The sequence below is a fragment of the Lepidochelys olivacea genome (assembly GCF_965140295.1).
Source record: "Lepidochelys olivacea isolate rLepOli2 genome assembly, chromosome: 9".
NCBI lineage: Eukaryota > Metazoa > Chordata > Testudines > Cheloniidae > Lepidochelys > Lepidochelys olivacea.
This window is the reverse complement of record NC_140419.1, coordinates 64,954,865-64,971,916: the sequence shown is the minus strand read 5'-3', so window position 1 is coordinate 64,971,916 and position 17,052 is coordinate 64,954,865. Positions and strand designations below refer to the sequence as shown.

The 17,052-nt window shown below is 50.4% G+C and overlaps 1 long non-coding RNA gene across 1 annotated transcript; it reads left to right on the top strand.

Annotated features, from left to right (window-relative positions):
- The first annotated feature begins 13,334 nt into the window (after positions 1–13,334).
- LOC311525865 lies at positions 13,335–15,530 on the top strand. Its single transcript, XR_014712879.1, has 3 exons — positions 13,335–13,493; positions 14,227–14,403; positions 15,407–15,530. It is a non-coding gene; the product is annotated as an uncharacterized lncRNA (long non-coding RNA).
- The last annotated feature ends 1,522 nt before the right edge of the window (positions 15,531–17,052 follow it).

Here is a 17,052-nt window from a genome sequence, read left to right as displayed (position 1 = left end):
AGGGAGCCCGAGACGGAGAGCGCACCCCCTCTGCCTCATCACAGACATGTCCTCCCCCTCCTCCGCTGGAGTCTCCTCTCCTGTTTCCCCCACCCCCTGCCTCGCTACTAGCGCCTGGAAGTCTTCCCCTGAACCCAAAGCTGCCAGCCCAGGGCTCCTAGCAGGCTGCGCTGTGGGCTGCGGTCGCTCTCCGGAGCCTGGAGACTCTCGGTGGGCAGGTTGAGAGGAGACCCCCCTGCCCGTATTGTGGGAGCAGAGGTAGAAAGGCGCAGCCCCCAGCCGCGGGGAGCAGGGTGCAGAGCAGCTCAACTGTGCTGGGGAGGCGCTCTGGGGGGAGCAGGGGGGTCGGATCCAGCCGGCAGCTGTTTGATCCGGGGGACTCCCACCTAGCAGCTTCCCTCTGGCTGAGCCGGAGTCCTACCGCAAGTGCCAACGCCGCTCGCTCTCCCAGCTTGGGGAAAGCCAGGGCGGAGGAGCTGGGCGTCTTCCCGCTGCCGGCGAGGCCAGTCCCGCCAGTGCTTTAAGAAGCCCTCGCTGTAACCTAGTTCTGAAGGATCTCTGCCCGCTCTCCGCCTTGAGCGGTGGGCTCGGCCTCCCCCCCTAGCCCTCTTTCTAGGAGTGCTCCATGGAGAACTGCACAATGCAAGGCTGGCCCCACACCCAAGGCAGCTGATGACATCAATCTAACCCCCCCGGGGTCCAGCCTGTGCTGGACTAGAGCCGCTGTGCTCTACCGCAGAGCCCCTGGGACACAGGACTTTCACCTGCAGCCCCCTTCCCCTTCCCTTTCAGTTCCTTCCCCCCTCCCCGTCTCGGATTTCCTGGCACTTTCCTGTCATCAGCATTTTCCTTCCGTCTCCCTAGTAAGGCCAGCCCAGCAGCGTGGTTTGGCCTTGGAGGGAATGATTGCCTTCTGGCTACAGCACAAGACCGGCTGTCAGATAATCTAGGGTCAGATCCTGCTCTCAGTGACACCACATATACCCCAGATCTCTGCAAGAGAATTTGGTCCTTGGGTTCTGGTCCTAACCTTTTATATGACTTTGGGCAAGTCACTTCACCTCTGTGCCGCTGTTTCCTTGGCTTGCCCAGTTCTCATTGTTGAGTTATTTCATTAAAGTTCCACTGGGAATTCTAGACACCACAGAAAATCCACTCTGGCCCTGGATAAATGAAACCCAAGGTCAGCCTGATCCAAAGCCCACTGAAGTCAGTGGAAATATCTCCAGGGTCCTGACTGGGAATTGGCTCCGATCCATAAAGCCTTCTAGCATCTTCCCTTTCAAATGGCGCAATTTCCATCCCATGAGTCCAGATGGTCACAGATTTCGAAAGCACGGTGCTCTGTCTGTATTGGCTTCTCTTTCTTAAAAAAAGCCAAATCAGGGATTTTGAAAGCTCCCTGCTGAGTTCTGGGGTTTTTTAATGAGGAAAAATGAGCGATAGATACCGAAAATGTAGATCTTTGTCTATAGTTTCCTGTGAGGTTTTTTTTCCAGTGGAAAGGGGAGAAGTGTAGTCCGTTGGCAAGGGTTACTTGACTAAGAGGCAGGCTGCTTGGCTTCTAGTCCCATTGCAGCCACTGACTTGACATCTGTCCTGGGCAAGTCTCCTAGAATTGCTTGCATTACAGAAGCGCTAAGAAGCCCCACCATACTAGGTGCTGCACAAACACTTAGTAAAATACAGTTCCTGCCCCCGAGAGTTTACAGCCTAAGTATACATGGCAGACAAAGGGTAGGGGAAAGGAAGTAGTATTATCCCCATTTTACAGATTGGGAAACTGAGGCACAAAGAGAGGAACATGATTTGCCCAAGGTCGCACAGGAAGCCTGGGACAGAGACAAGCACCGTATCCAGCTCTGTGGACTCAAAGTCCAATGCCTTACCAGCAAGGGCCATGGGAATTAAAAGGGAACTCTAACAGCCACCGAAATGCTGTTGGGGCTTTTGGAGGTTAGGAGATAGGCTGGAAGTGCTACAAACCCTGCCCCTGCTCCAGTCAGTATCTGTGGGACTTAATCAGGCCAGGCGTAGCATCCAGTGTGGATGATCTTCTTGGACAGTAAAAATGAGCTGCTCGCCACTGGTCCCTGATTCCTTTTAGCCCTTTCCTTGTAAACAGTAAAGGACACCCCGTGCACAGCCCAGCTGTGCAATTGAAGCTCCTAGCATTCTGCAGACAACAAGCACCTGGAACAGCCAGGGCCCTGCCTTTCTCCCTGTAGTCCCCAGGCCCAGCTGGGGCGTGGAGGGCTGAACAAGCAATGTTGTGGCCCTGGGGAGGGAGATGGCTTGCTGCTACTCAAGCACTCACAGTGGCCAGTGCTCTGAACGGAGCTGTATTCCTTAGTAACAAAATTCTCCAGGAATAGCCCCAAGCACTGGCAGTATCCCTCTAGTGAACTGCAGGGTTTGGGATCCTTGCTGTACTGTTGTAGTTTTGTGCAGAATGGGAGCCATCCTTTTTTGGAGACAGCCTTATTTAAAAAAAAAATAATACTGGAGCAATAGTCTGCAAGACCCATCCCCCCTAATAACACTATTGTAAATGGGCAGAATTCCAGACTATCACGGTAGGATATTTGTCATATTCTTTTAATAAGGGGAGAGTCAACACAACATGAGGATGAAAGGTGCTGATGGGGGCAGGAGGAAGAGAGCATCACACCTCAGGGCGTGCACAAGGCAGGGCAAGCATGGGCCCATCCCTCCCATAATTGGCAGGGGCACAGAACTCCTCAGGCCCCAGGGCTGTGGGGGGCACAGAACATGCCCCTCCAAAAGCCGTCAATTTTTTATTCCTGCACAGGCCCCTGTCACCCCTACCAAAAAAAAAAAAAAACCCTGGGGCCAGATCCTTAGCCGGTGTAAACCAGCCTAGCACCACTGTTTTCAACAACGTTGTGCCCATTTAAACCAGCTCAGGGTCTGCCCTCCTTTGCTAGGCTGGATATTTTTTTGGCTTCACCCATTTTTTTTTTGGAGTATATCTCTTTAATCCAGGCAGGTAAATGTGCTGAGTACTCAGCTAACACGGTTTAAAGTGGCTGAATGTTGAAAACCCATGATTTCTGGAGGAAAGGTTGGCAGGGCACTTAAACTGTGCTGCCGAGTGAACCATTGCTTCACAATCAATGTGGTGGTGGTGGTGTTATGGCAGGGAGGAGGTGGTTGGATGTGATCTCAATATATGGCCACAAGTAGTTCCCTAGAAACCTCCCCTTAGCCCTCAACCCTGCTCTGTGCTCCCAGGCTGCTGGGGGCCTGGCCCCATGCACCTCTCAGGTTTATTTAAAAGGACGGGTGCATTTTTTATGCAAGCAGTGATTCCAGGGAGACCCTGAGGGTAGAGCCACTCTGTGCTGGCAGTGTGTTTATTTCACCTGGGGGAAATTACAGGGAATTTAGCTGATTTCATAGAGCCGCTCAGTCCTGTTACTAAATGTGCTAACAGGGAGGGCAAAGCCTCCGGCGTGTCTCTGAGGAGCAGGCTGTCTCCCTCTGTTGTGGTTTTCCTTGCAGGTAATTTTCTCTGTTCAAGGTGATGCGGTTCTTCCAGCCAGGCTGCGGAATAGGGTTTAGGGCCAGTGGAGAGCAGCTTTCACACTGAACTAGGCTTCAGCACTTGGACAGCGCTCAGTGTTCAACAGCGGTGCAGCCCTCTGAGGAATTTCCACGCTTGTGTGTTTGGGGGTCAAGAGACTCAGCTCCCAGGAGGGACTAAACGCCTGGCAGGAATGGCCCCTTACTGAGCACTTAGGGGCAGATTTTTGAAGGTATCTAGCTGCCTAACTCCCTCAGTGCACTCGGGCAAATGCTACTCTTTGTATGGGGATGGCACGCATTACCCCAGTCAGGAGCTGGGCCTTGCTGGGCGACGGGCTGAATGACCTGTGGTTGCAGATCCCGCACCCTGTTTCTTCCCCCTTCCCAACCAGGCTGGAAGCAGTTTGGCCTTAGTGTAGTCAGACTCACGCTGTTTTCCACACCCACTGCAGGAAGCTTGCTCGGTCCCCTTGCTTTTTGAAATGGGTTAACTGATCACAATAGCAGCCAAACCACTTTCCAGCCCAGTTGAGGGGAAGACACCCATTCTCAGCCACAGGTCATTTTTGTAGGGAGAGAGGATTTAGGTGCTAAACCTAGGTTGGAAATGCTCAGCCTGGGCGATCAGCTTCAGGACTCAGGTCTTGTGCGGGCTGGGCCGGGTGTCCAAACAGTAGGGATTTCTCAGGCTTTTCTGAGCTCAGAGGGAGAATTAATTTGAAGGGGAAACACTGGCTCTTGCCAGGGTGGGATGATACCAATTTTGTATTGATGTAACACCTTAGATCCAGGGGGATCCCGAAGAGCCAGCTCATTGAATAAACTATCCCCAAACCTTTACTAAGGAAGAACTCCCACGGGCTGCAATGGATGGAGGACAGAGTAAAAGTTAGGCAAATTAGGAGACCCTTATATCTCTCCATCTAACCTTTCCATAAGGGGGGTCAGCCATGCCAGTTACAGACCAAGACAGAAATTGAGAGAGCTCTGAGGTGGGGGAGTTCTGGTGTGGGATGCTGAATAGACAGGGAGCTCAGCCGCAGGCCATCTCCACCTCAGGGTATTGTTGTGCTGTATGTTTCCTGATCTTGTCAGAACATGCTGCTGCTAGCAATGTTTCCATACTGCCTCTGAGCAGAATGCACAGGAGACAGGTATCATGTGCATTTCAGGTTGGAAATACACTTCATGGGTGCATTTTATTTTCTCCTCTGACATGAATTCTCATTGGCCATCCTGCTATTTTTAGGTTGCAAACTACTTTTGATATCTAGTATTAAGAGCAATTCCCTGACTTTCTCAAAGGAAGCAACATGTATATGTCACTATTGCCCTCCACTGGGTGGAATGGGAACTGCTCTGATGTGTGTCATAGGCCCTATATTGCTACTAGCTGATGGAGATTCTCCTGTAGTTCAAGTGCTTTTTGAGAAGGAGGTGCTGACTTCTGTTCCTGCTGCTGCTATGAAGTTCTACATGTGCAGAATAGCGAGAAGCATGAAGTCCTAGATGATCACAGATTTGTTGTGACTTTTAAACAAGCTGTCTAAGCTGTAAATGTTAGTCCCAACCAGAGGGGGGAAAAATTCCAGTACCAGATCCCAGCTTTGCTCTGTGCGTGCACATGCACACACACTTTGGGGAATGTTGTGATTCAACCCTTGTCCTATAATAGATTTAACTGGATGCATGAATCCACAGACCCTTTGAATTTTGGGGATTCTGATCTGATTCCAAATTCACATTTACACCTAGGGCTCCATCTCTAAAATAAATGGTGTTGAAGTGTCAGGCAAGGACAGCCCCAGAGTTAAGCCTTGCCCACCACTGAAGTGCAGCCACCTCTGGAGCTTGGATGCACATGGCTGGATCAAAAGGGTTGGAGTGGGAGGGATAGGTGCTTTGAGAATTGCAGAGGTTGACAGCAGCACGCAGTGAGAATTTCAAATGGCTTCAATTAGAGTGTTCCCAGCCTGAGGGAGCTGAGCTTAGAGAGGAGAGAATGTAAGAGCAATTTACAATTCAGCTCTTTCAGATGGCTCAGGCTGTGGAGAAAGTTCACAGAGACCCTTATTCTAAGTCACATGGCACCAGAGTGCATTTGGAATGGCCCCAGAGAGGGCAAAATGATGAGGCAAACCACAGACGGGATAATGGCTATGCCATTAATCAGTGGCAGAGACAGATGCTTCAGGAGGGTGTTGGCTTATTTTAATTAAATGTCAGAGTCACAGGCATGGGACAATTTCCTTCATCAGGGAATCTAACAACCAACCCCACAACTCTCTTCTCTGTACCCGCCCAGCCCCCTTTTACAGGGTCACTCCGAGCAGGTGAACCCATTGCCTGCCATGCAGTGATATTCTCCTGCCACTCTGACACTGGGCAGTCATAGCCACTGAGGAGTCTTGATTAACCCCTTGTTAGCAGGATGCTGACTCTTGGAGAAGGTTAGCTAGGGAGCAGCCATTGCCCCTGTGCTAAATGATTAGGAGTCCATCCTGGGATAACAAGTAGCTGCAGTGCTCCTAAGAGCCAGCTGTGACACACACTGCATTGGCCAGATGCTGCTACCCTTCAGGGGTGTTCCTGCTGAATCCAATGGCCAGTTTCGCAGAATCCCCTATTCAGGATCTGAGTCAAAACCCATGGAAATCAATGAGGGTCTTTCCACGGACTTCAGTGAATTTTGCATCAGGTGCTCAGTAAGAGAGACGCTAAAGCTCAGTCTCTTTCATTCAGGCTCAGATTAACATTAGAGATGGGGCCAGAACCTGACTCCTGGGGCTGAACTTTGGGGTGTCCCAAATCCAGACTCAAATCCCAGTTATGTTGCAGGAGCTCATCTCTAATTAGGACTCACAGCCGCAATTGCTGAAAAGATTGTGGTTCCAGAGCACCAGCCACCTGAGGGGTCAAATCCCTCCAGCAACAATTCATGCTGCATGTGAATCTCTATTGAAACAATAGTAACCAATTGCAAGAGCATTTCCGTGCAATGACAGGTGAGAGTTGGTTGGAGACTTGGTTTGCTTCTTTGCAATGTATAAAGGAGGCTCAGAAGATCTTGTTTTTGGAAGGGCTGTATTTCACATTAGAAGCATGTAGACTTTCCTGTCCATAGTATGTATATGGCTCTTGTTACCATAGGAGCTGAGCACCTCACAATAGTTAACATATTTACCAGTACCACATCCCTGTGGCAACAGGAAGAATCATTATTCCCATTTTACAGGTGGGGAACTGAGGCTTACCCGAACAGAGCAGAGAACTGAACCTGGGTCACTCATCTGCTAGGTTAGTGCCCTAATCACTAGACCTCTCCCTTCTCTCTGTTTTATTGGAGGACTGAGACTTTATCACCAGAAACAAGAGCTGGAAACCTGTGTCAGTGAGAGGGGGAAGGATTCTGAGGCAGTGTTTAAAATGCTGTTTTGAGTTGATCTGGTTAATTATTTTAACCCAAACTCCTAATGAACCTCTTTGTAAAAGGTGTAAAAGGAGGAAAGAACCTCTTTGTAAAAGGTTCAGTGCCTTCACTCTACCCCAAGGCTATGAAAGCTCCCTCTGCTGTTTCGTAGTCCTCATGGGACTTCTCCAAAACTGGAAAAACCAACTTGATATTATGCATATTTCTAAGGAAAACCAACAGATTTACATCACAGAAGAGGAAAAAAGGGCATAGGTCCCCAATTATTTCCCTTCCCCTGTCATTCATGACGGGCTGGAAGGGTGGTGGGCTTCAGCCACTTAGCCACTCGGGCTGAACTCTAATTACCTAACTCTGCTTTGCTGACAGTCTCTAATAAATCATGACATTATTTTAAAAAGGAAAGAGGAAAAATGGGTTTGTGTCAACAAGTCCCAAGCTGAACATCATGCTGCCATGGATACGATGACCTCATTACAGCTCTTGGTCAGGATGCTGCTCAGATTTGTGTGGGTTTACACCTGCATTACCCCACTGACCTGATTTACACCACAGGAGGAACAGAACAGGCCCAGGGCTGTTCTGAGCCATAGAAGACTGGCCTAGTAGCCAGTGGCAAAGGAGGACTTTATTCTTACTGTTCCGTTAGGTTTGTAATTATCCTTCAGGACTGCTGCAGTGTGATGTGAAACACAGGCCTGAATGCCCTTTGTCTCCCAACAGATCCCAGCTTAAAAGCAGTAAAACAAACCTTTGCCCTTCTCTAGTGCCTCTCAGCAGAGGATCTGGTGCACTTTACAGACATCTGTAAGTCTCACAAAATCTTCCAGACTCTCCTCACAGTGAAGAGGGATACTTTTAGCCTCATTTTACAAGTGGGGAAACTGAGGCAGAGAGGTGAAATGACACTCCAAGGTCACACAGTGAGTCGGTGGCAGAGTCTGGGGTAGAATCCAGGGGTTTGATTCTCCTTTGTTTTGCCTCTTGTGGTCATTTACACATGTCCTCTTGTGGGCAGTGTAGTGGTATCACGGTGGGAGCATTTTATGCCCTCGCTACACTCACTTTGCCCAAGTGTAAATGCACAATACTGTACAAGGTGCAAGTTAGGGGAAACTCAAGCTCAGTGTCTCCCCTGTGCTCACACTGTAGCACACTAATGCAGCCTTAAGCACAGAGCCATTTGCTGTCTTTTCTCACCCTCTGCAAGGGAATCCCTGGGTTAGATAATAGCAAGTGACTTCCCAGTAAGCACACATCTGAGCAATCCAGTCGGGTCACGGGTGTAAAATTAATGTTGCAGAAAAAGAAGTCTTAGAGGCTGGTTGTGGGTTTATTTGTTTGTTTCTCTTTCCCTTTGCTCTCTGCATGTGCTGTGCTGGGGTGTTTATTTCTTATTTATTTTCCTGGTTTCTCAGATTTGTGCTGGTCTCTGTGTTTTCTCTGAAGAAACAGCACAGATATGCTGCGTGCACCTTAATGTCCCAGCATGGGTAATAATAAATAATCCTAGTGTAACATACTGATGAGTAAGTGCTTACATACAGAGTAATTGCTACTTTGCCTTCTGAGAGGATCTGAGGATCTTGCAGTGCTTTGCACACATTCATTAATGAATGGGGCCTCGCAATGTCGCTGTGAAGTTGGTATCATCCCCCATCTTACAGATGGGGAAACCGAGGCACAGCATGATTAAATGACTTTGTTCAGGATCACATAGAGAGACGGTGGAAGAGCCAGAAGTAGAATCCAGGAGTCCTGACTCCTAAACTGATCAATATACCACCAACCCATCTCTTCTTGAGAAGGAATGGTCCATCACCTGTTATTAAACGTGCGTGCAGTACAGTTATATAATCTCAAATATGCGTAACTTTTAAACCTAAAAATTCCTCTTTCAATGTATTGCTTAAAATCATATCCTGACCCCCCAACTCTCACTACAGCTCCTTAGCAACACTGAGATTTCATAGACATGGAAGATGAAGCCTTGAACTTTCTCACAGGTACAAGAAAAGAGACCTTCGGCTAAAAAGGCAAAGCCTCCAATTATCTTAGATTAGCCCATCCAGTTATATTTAGCCAGGAGCCAGATACACTATGTAAAATTCAGCAGTCTTCCCACAACATTAGCCTAATAATGCCATTTACCAAGAACATCATTCCCTGACACCCAGTCCTAGCTTAGCCACGCTGCTCCACCAATGGGTCTCCGGGTTGGCTCATTCCACAAGGCCCACTGGAGGCTGGTAGTCAGAGGCATTCGTTCTCCATGTTAATTCACTCTGGCCTTTTTCCCCATTGTCTTGCTCCACCAGCAGGCCCAGATATTGATTATTTCTTCTTCTCTGTATTACAGTAGAATTCAGAAACCGCAGTCAAGGTCAGGGTACCATTGTGCTAGGTGCGGTGCTCAAAAGTGGCTAGTGATTTTTGGTGCCCAGCTGGAGACACGTTGCCAGAATCTAGTTTTCGGAGGGAGGATGCTGTGATGGGGTGTCCACCCCACACAAGGCATGGAGTGGCTGATGGGGCCAATTAACTGCCCAGGCTGAATCTGGGGAAGGAGACAGGGAGCAGGGATTTAATTAGAAGAGGCTCATCTGGGCAGAAACAGGCAGGGCCTATATAAGCCAGGAAGCTAGCAGCAGAGGAGGTGGCAGAGAAGGAGCCTGTAGTTACACCCTGGGAGAAGGGAGGGAAGTCTGGGGCTAGAGGCAAGTAGCCTACAGTTACTCCGGAGCAAATACAGACAAGGGGGAGAGCCAGAGAGAGAGGCAAGGCTCAGGGGAAAAGCAGCAAGGCATGGGGTAAGTCAGACCTTTGCTGCTGATGAGAGGACCCCTGAGCCGGGACCTGGAGTAGAGGGTGGGCCTGGGTCCCCTTACCAGCCACTGGAGGAGTGGCATGGTCAGAGCAGTAAAAAGAAGACTGCCATTTTGAATAGAGGGAATTGGATATACTCCCCTGGAAAGAAAATGGTGGTGATCTGGCTGAAGGGCTGAGTCACAAAGAGGAAGCCCCTTTAGTGGCAGATGGTGAGAGGATGACAGGAGAGATGCTGCCGGAGGAGGGCACAAGCCCTAGCCAGAGCTGATCCCCAGAATGGCCAGGAGGAGGTGCCACTAGCGGTGGGTGCACCCCATGACAGACGCTTGGACTTTCTGAAGAACCAGCCCCTTTCAATGTCTCAGTCAATGGGCCTACCACAGGTGAGCTCTAGGACAGTCACAAGAGCCCAGAGATTTTTGTGCAGACTGCGGGCCAGATACAGGGGCTCCTCTGGATTGGAAGCGATTGTTGTATCTCCTTGCCCAGGCAGAGCTGGAGGCGGGGGATTTCAACTGCCCCATTTATCTACTTAGTTATGATATCTTCTGAGACAGCCTCTCAGGGCCCATGGCTGCATCTCTGCCATTGTTTCACTCCAGCTGTGGAGCGCTAACCTATCACACTGGGTTTGTTTTTTCCCCCCAAACCCAAACAAGTGTGACTTTCTTGCTCTTCAGTTTGCTGCTGGGGAATGTTCCCGGCTGGGAAAGCAGTGTTGGGAAGCGGGAGGAGTGTCTGAATGGTTGCCCGGATATTAAACAGAACTGAGGGAAATAAAATGAACAGCTGCATTGAAACAAATTAAAAGCAGAAAATTCTGTGGAAAGGGAGAATTTGCCAGGCGCCGAGTGCCACGGCAGGGCCACCAACCTCTTTATTACTTCAGACTGCTCAGCTCTGTGTCATGAGCTCTACACTGCTAGGAGCTACTAGAGATCCTCCTATAGGGGTGGTAGAAGCTGGGGCAGGAGCATGTGAGTTCTGTCCCCTCTGCTGTGATGAGATCTTATGTGGAGAGGTCGTGTAGCAAGCACAGTGATGACGGCAAAGACCTAGGAGACGTTGTCTCTCTCTCTCACACACACTCTGTCCCTCCTTGGCTTTTGCTCTGAGGTCTCTGTTTTCTCTCTGAAGAAGGCAGGGGTTCTAGACGGCGGAGGAGTGGGTGAGAATGTCACACCCCGACGGCCCCCTCCCTCAAGGAGTCCCCTGGGAAGGCAGATCAGCATTGTATATTGCTAATGCTGTTGCTCGCATCACAAAGCATTTTGGGGAGGGTCAGAGGTGTATGAGTGGGGAGTGGAAGTTTCCTTTGCAGGTAGGAGAGGCTGAGGGTGGGGAGAGAAAGAAGAAAGCAGAGAATGGGTTAATTCAACACTGCAGCTTGCAAGCTCAGTCTGAAGATAAGAAGCTGATTCCAGTCCAAGGCCAGCTACCACCTGCCAAGACAGAAAAGTGGGAAGTCCAACCCCCCCGACCAGCTGTGAGAAAGGAAAGTTGTTAAACAAAATGCAGGGGGTGGGAAGAGGAGCAAAATGGCAAAGGCCAGCCAGGAACAAACAGAACTGTCTCACGGCCCTGAAACCGGGTGTTTTGGGAATGGGAAAGAGACCAGAAAAAGCCGGTTTGGACTAACACAAAGAGGACCAGGAACAGAGGTAATGAAATGGAAAACCCACAAAGGAGCCCAGGACTTCAAACCCTCCTAAGAGCTGGATCAACTCGGAGAGCATAGCAGATCCTTGGACGGCCTAAGCCCAGGACAGCACTCCTATCCACCTTCCCCCCGTCCCCCACACTTCTTCTGACGTTACATTCAGACTTGGCCAGTGTGGGTCGTGCGTGTGTGAGTATGAAAGTGGGTTAGGGCTTGGGGCATTAATGCTTTCTTTCTTCCCCTGAGTGACATGGGCATGTTCCCAACACTCTCTGCTGTTATTTTATTATTTTATTAATAAAGCTTTAAAATTTAAACACTTGGTGTGAGTTGTCATCTCCTCCCCAAAAAGATCCTGTGGCCCCAGCCTGATCAACTGTGGCCCCAGGCAGATTGGTAGCAAAAATCTGTCACAAGAACACCCTCCTCTTCCCTGTTGCTCACTGGGACGGATCCCAGCTAGATGGGAGGGGAAAGCTGCTCTGGAGAAGGCTGGGAAACACTGGCATAAGGCAAATATAGTCAATCAAATACTGGAGCAGACCCTGCTGCAGAAAAGCTGCAGTGGGCATGATCGTTCAAGGGCAAGGAGGACCGGCTGAGAGGAAGCACTGTCTATTTGTGAGAGCATGGGGGAGCAATGGACTCCAGGATTCTTTTCCCAGCTCTTCCACTGACTTGAGGGGTGACCCTCGGCAATTCACTTCACTTCTCTGTGCCTTGTTTAACAGGTGGGGATAAAACTACTTCCTTGCCTGGCAGGAAGGCTTGAGATTTAATTCCTGTCTGTGACAGTATGTTGAGGGGGGTTATGGAAGTACTATGTGTCCCATGTGTGTAGGTAGCTGTGTGCAAGGACGGGTGGGTAGGAGCGGGACCAGGCCAAGGTCTATTCATGGGAGGGAGGGTGTAGACCCTGGTAAGTGTATATGTGTGTACCCAAGTACATGTGTGAGTGTGTGTGCGGGTGAGTGGGTGTCTAGGTGTGTAGGTGCAAGTGGGAGATGCATATGGAGGCACATGAGTGTGGGTGGTGCATGGGTGTCTGTGGGTGGGGTGGGTGCTGGGGGGAATGTAAGCGAGTCTGCCTAGGGACAGGAGTGTCACTCTACAGGGCAATGAGCACGTGTGCTAGCCTGGGCATTGGCACACACTTCTCCTAAGCCCAAGGCATCAGTTTCTGATCCTAGCCAGCTCCACCAGCTGCAAAACACCTCGGGCAGCACTTGTCTTTAGTCCTGTGCCTCCCTCCCTCTGGGAACCCAAGGGCTCCTAGCCACTGTGAGCTACCTGGCCCGGGATCTGGGGCCTACCCATGAAGGCTCCAGTTCCCGAGCCAGAGCTAGAGATGCTGTCTGGGGAGCTTTTTTATCATGCAGCCTACAATGGTGCATCAAGTGTTGTTCACTTCTAAGTGGGGTGTGTTAACCTGCAGTAAGCCCAGGCCCTCCCCTCCCACTGCTCTCCTTTGGCTGGCATATCTGCCTTGCAGAGCGGGTGCTAACTGCCTCAGGTCCTCAGCCAGCAGGACTCTTCCTGGAAGTTGTGGAGACACATCCCTGCCCATCGCATGCAGATAGCGCCGGGCCTCGCTGGGACGCGCAGGTCAGCCTGGAGAGGAGATTGCAAGGTGAAAGGAGACTTTTGTCAAAACTGCATTAAATGTCTCTCTCCAATTCTGTGGCTCTTTTCCAGGGCTAAAAATATCCTGCTGTTTATATGGGAGCAAAGCGTGAGCCGCATGCAGGCACTGGGAAGCAGAGCTGCTTATACTAGCTTGTTGCCCCGCTCAGGGGAGGAGGGTCTGAGAAGGAAACCAAACCTGGACAGGATCCAAGCGAGAGCTCAAGACTTGGATGCCCTCCACGGGCTACAGTCAGGACATGGCTCTTTGCTACTGAGCAGTTCTTGCTCTGCCTGGCTGCCTCTTCCTCTGTCGTGCAGCTCCCCTCTGTTCCCGGAAGGTCTTCGGTGGGCCCTGACACACTGCTTCCCATCCTGGTGAGGACCACACTCCCTGCAGAGGTATGGCTGAGCCTGGATCCCTGACATCACACACCAGGGCTGTTTCAGACATTGCTGACAAACCTGCTGCTGTGGGGGACCCTGGTTCTGGGTGCCCCATCCTTCCAGTGGCAGGTGGAGATGCTGGGGTGATGTTTATTGCTCATACTCCAGTACCATGTGGGGTGGTATGAGCTTCTTTGTGCTGACAGAGGCCTGGGGGTAGCCTGAGTCCACAGAGGGAATTGGGGCATCTCTCCTATTTATCACAGCCCTGGGGCACCTCCCAGATTCCCCCTCCTCCCCACACCTTCCTCCTGTTTAGCAGGAAATGTCCACGTGCCATTCCCCTACCTCACCACACGAGCAAGTTCTAGTTCTGGACACTTCCCCTCCTCCACCCACCCTGGCTTGCTGGGCCTGAATTCCCCTGTAACTGGCATGGCATAGGAGTCTGGGGCACATTGAGGGGATACCAGGACCATTCTGACATGGGAGCATCTTCTCTCCCCTTTGCCCAGTTGCAGATGATTCCACCGGGTACAAGGTGATGGAGAACCAGGGGCCCCGGTGCCTTCCTCTGGTGTGATGTGACATGTGGAAAGCCCTAGTGGTTTGGTCCTATGCCACGCCCCCCTTCCCTTCTAGTGTAAGGACAGTCTCACCCTGTGTTTTTAATGAGAGCAGTTTGTCATGCCTAGGCTGCGGGATGAATAATTCAGCAATGGCAACCCATGCAATGTTATTCTTTCAGCAAAAAGTCCACAGACTGTGAGGATAAGCAGCGAACAACGGCATCTGATTAGGGTCGGGAGAGAGACAGCGAGTGCATGCCGCAGCACCAGCAGCTTTCAAAGGGAGCCTCTTAAAGCCCCTTCTCCAGTCGGGAATCCGAAGCTCCAGTCGCCACCTCTACTGGTGCAAATCCCCAGTAATCCTTCGCCTATTGCTTTGTCCAGAGGGAATCTTTTATAATTGATGCCTTTTATTCTCGATAACCCTGTTTTAATTTGCTGATTGCTGCAGTATGTTCGCTTTCGGTTGCGGTCTTTTAAAAGATTAAGAGCAGGGAGGGTGTTGGGGGCTCACTTTGGGCGCCTCATTTTCGATGAGCGGAATGCCAGGAACAAAAAAGCAAACCCCCCTCGGGAAGTGATTTTCCCGGTTTGCACAGTCCTTGGCCCTACACCTGCTGTACTGGAGCACCAGGTTTTGCCCAAAGAGCTGCTGCCCTGCTGGAGAAAACTCCCAGGCAGAGGTGGATCCAGCCCCATCTCACATTACGGTTCCTGATTCTCCTTGATAATTACCAAAGCTCTCCAGGTCCTGGCCCCACCTGCCAGGCCTGGCACACCCAGAGCTCCTGCTGAATCCAGTTTAGGCTTCAGGGTGGGGAGGAATGCAGGATTAGTCTCTGGTTTTTTTACTGTGGACTTCCTCCCTCTCCCCCTCCCTGTCACATGCCAAATACGAACCCTGGCTAGCAATGACAGAGAGGACCTCTAGGACCTGCAAAGGCTGTGGCCAAGGGAGACTAGACTGGTGGGATTCACGCTGCATGGGATAGGCCTAGATTTTACAGAGGCCGTGAGGGGTGGGGGGACCATTGCTGCACACAGGCAAGCTGCATATGGGCCAGGGTGGAAGCTGCATTGCAGTGTGGAGACAGTGTTCAGTGTAGGAGCCCCCTGCTGCTGTTGGCTCTCCCCAAGGCACAGAAACCCAGAGGACAGTACAGCTGTGAAACAATCGGTCACGCTTGAGCCTGTGCTTATTCACCATTTTGGGGCTCCCATGGGTTATATGTGCTCGCTTTGGGACAGGCCAATTATGCTATTGTGTAGACTGGGCTTGCCCTGAAGTACGGGGGAATCATTGCTCTGTCTGGTGTGAACAACGCTGCCTCTGTTAAGTGTTGCATTTTGCCTTTACAGATGCAACCTTGAGATCTCAGCCGTCCATGTTATCACCGGCCAAAAGACTCCAAAGAGGCCACATAAAAGCAAGGAAGACATGTTTCATGAAGTCATGCAGCATTCAAGTAATGAACATTGAAAAGTGCAGGAGTGGCGGGACAGCGAAAGGAGGATCCGCCAGCAGACTGAGGAGCACCGGCACCAAAGCGCGGTGCTCCGGCAGCAAAGCACAGATTGGCTGATAAGCATGATGGAGCGCCAAGCGGACTCTTTCCAGGCCCTCGTAGCCATGCAGGTGGAGCACTACTGCCCCCATCCTCCTCCCCGCAGCCCTTGACCCCAAACGCTTTCCCTTGTGCCCCCATGTCACCTCCAACCCACTTGCCCCAACATCCGGGTTCTCACTGCCACCAGCTGCCTCCAACACTTGTAGCTTCACCATCCAGCCCTGAAAACTACGGCCCTTACCCACTGCACTACCCCCATCACCATGCAGTATAGCCATCCTGAAGTGCAGCGCTCATTGCACAGCACTCCAGACAGGAAGGCTGAGTACGGTAACAGGACATACGCAAATCTGTGATTGTACCGTTCCCCACTCTGCCCCCAATGCCGCTGCAAGTGCCGCAAATGTGGCCATGCCAGTGCATTTGCAGCTGTCAGTGTGGACAGCCTGCAGCGCTTTCCCTACTGCACTCTCCGAAGGCAGGTTTAACTCAAAGCGCTCTACATCTGCAAACGTAGCCATGCCCTGAGGAATTGCCCAATAATCTCATAAACCATTACCAAGCCAGGAGAGGTTACTCCTACTCCCTGACCTCGTATAATATTGATTCAGGTCTTTTGGATGCTGGCTTCTTACCTGCAGTTCATCCACCTAAGCCCTGGAACATGAATCTGTGGCAGACACAGTTTACTGACCCTGGAAATCAATCCATTACAGTGTATTTCAAAAGAAGACAATCAAATACGTTTTCTTTAAAAGTCTTTATAGCCAGTTGCAGCCATGAAATAGTACAGCTGTATGGTACTGAACTTGCATTTTTGGCATAAGGTCAAATTATGCCATGCTCTAACCTGGTTCCCTATCTATATATCTTTGTCTATATACACACATACACAATGATGTCTCCCCTCGTTGGAGTTAATCCACCTCACTGAGAGGTGGTATCTAGGTTGACAGACAGGAGAATTTATCTGTCAACCTAGCTCTGTCTGCACCATGGGTTAGGTTGGCATAGCTCCGTCTCTCAGGGATGTGGATTTTTCACATCCCTGAGAGACACAGATATGCCAATGTGAGTTTTCAGTGGAGACCAGTGTGACATTATCTGATTAAAATATGACCATATAGATGCATGGAGTGAAAATTACAGAAACAGGCATAGATAGAAATCTGGACATCCCTGTGTGCATTTGTATACAAGCAGCTGAACTCCTGCACTTGTGTGAAGGCTTGGGCAAATGCATCCACATGCCTTTCTGAGTCCTGGGGCTTAAAAATCTTGTTTGTAGTGATCTGTGGGGGAGAACATGGTACTGACTGCACTCATCATAAAGTAAATTGTATCTGGATCACATTTGCAGATGACAGCAAACTGGGAGAAACTGCAAATGGAATAAAGGATAGAGCACCATTATGGGATGATCCTGTGATCCTAGTG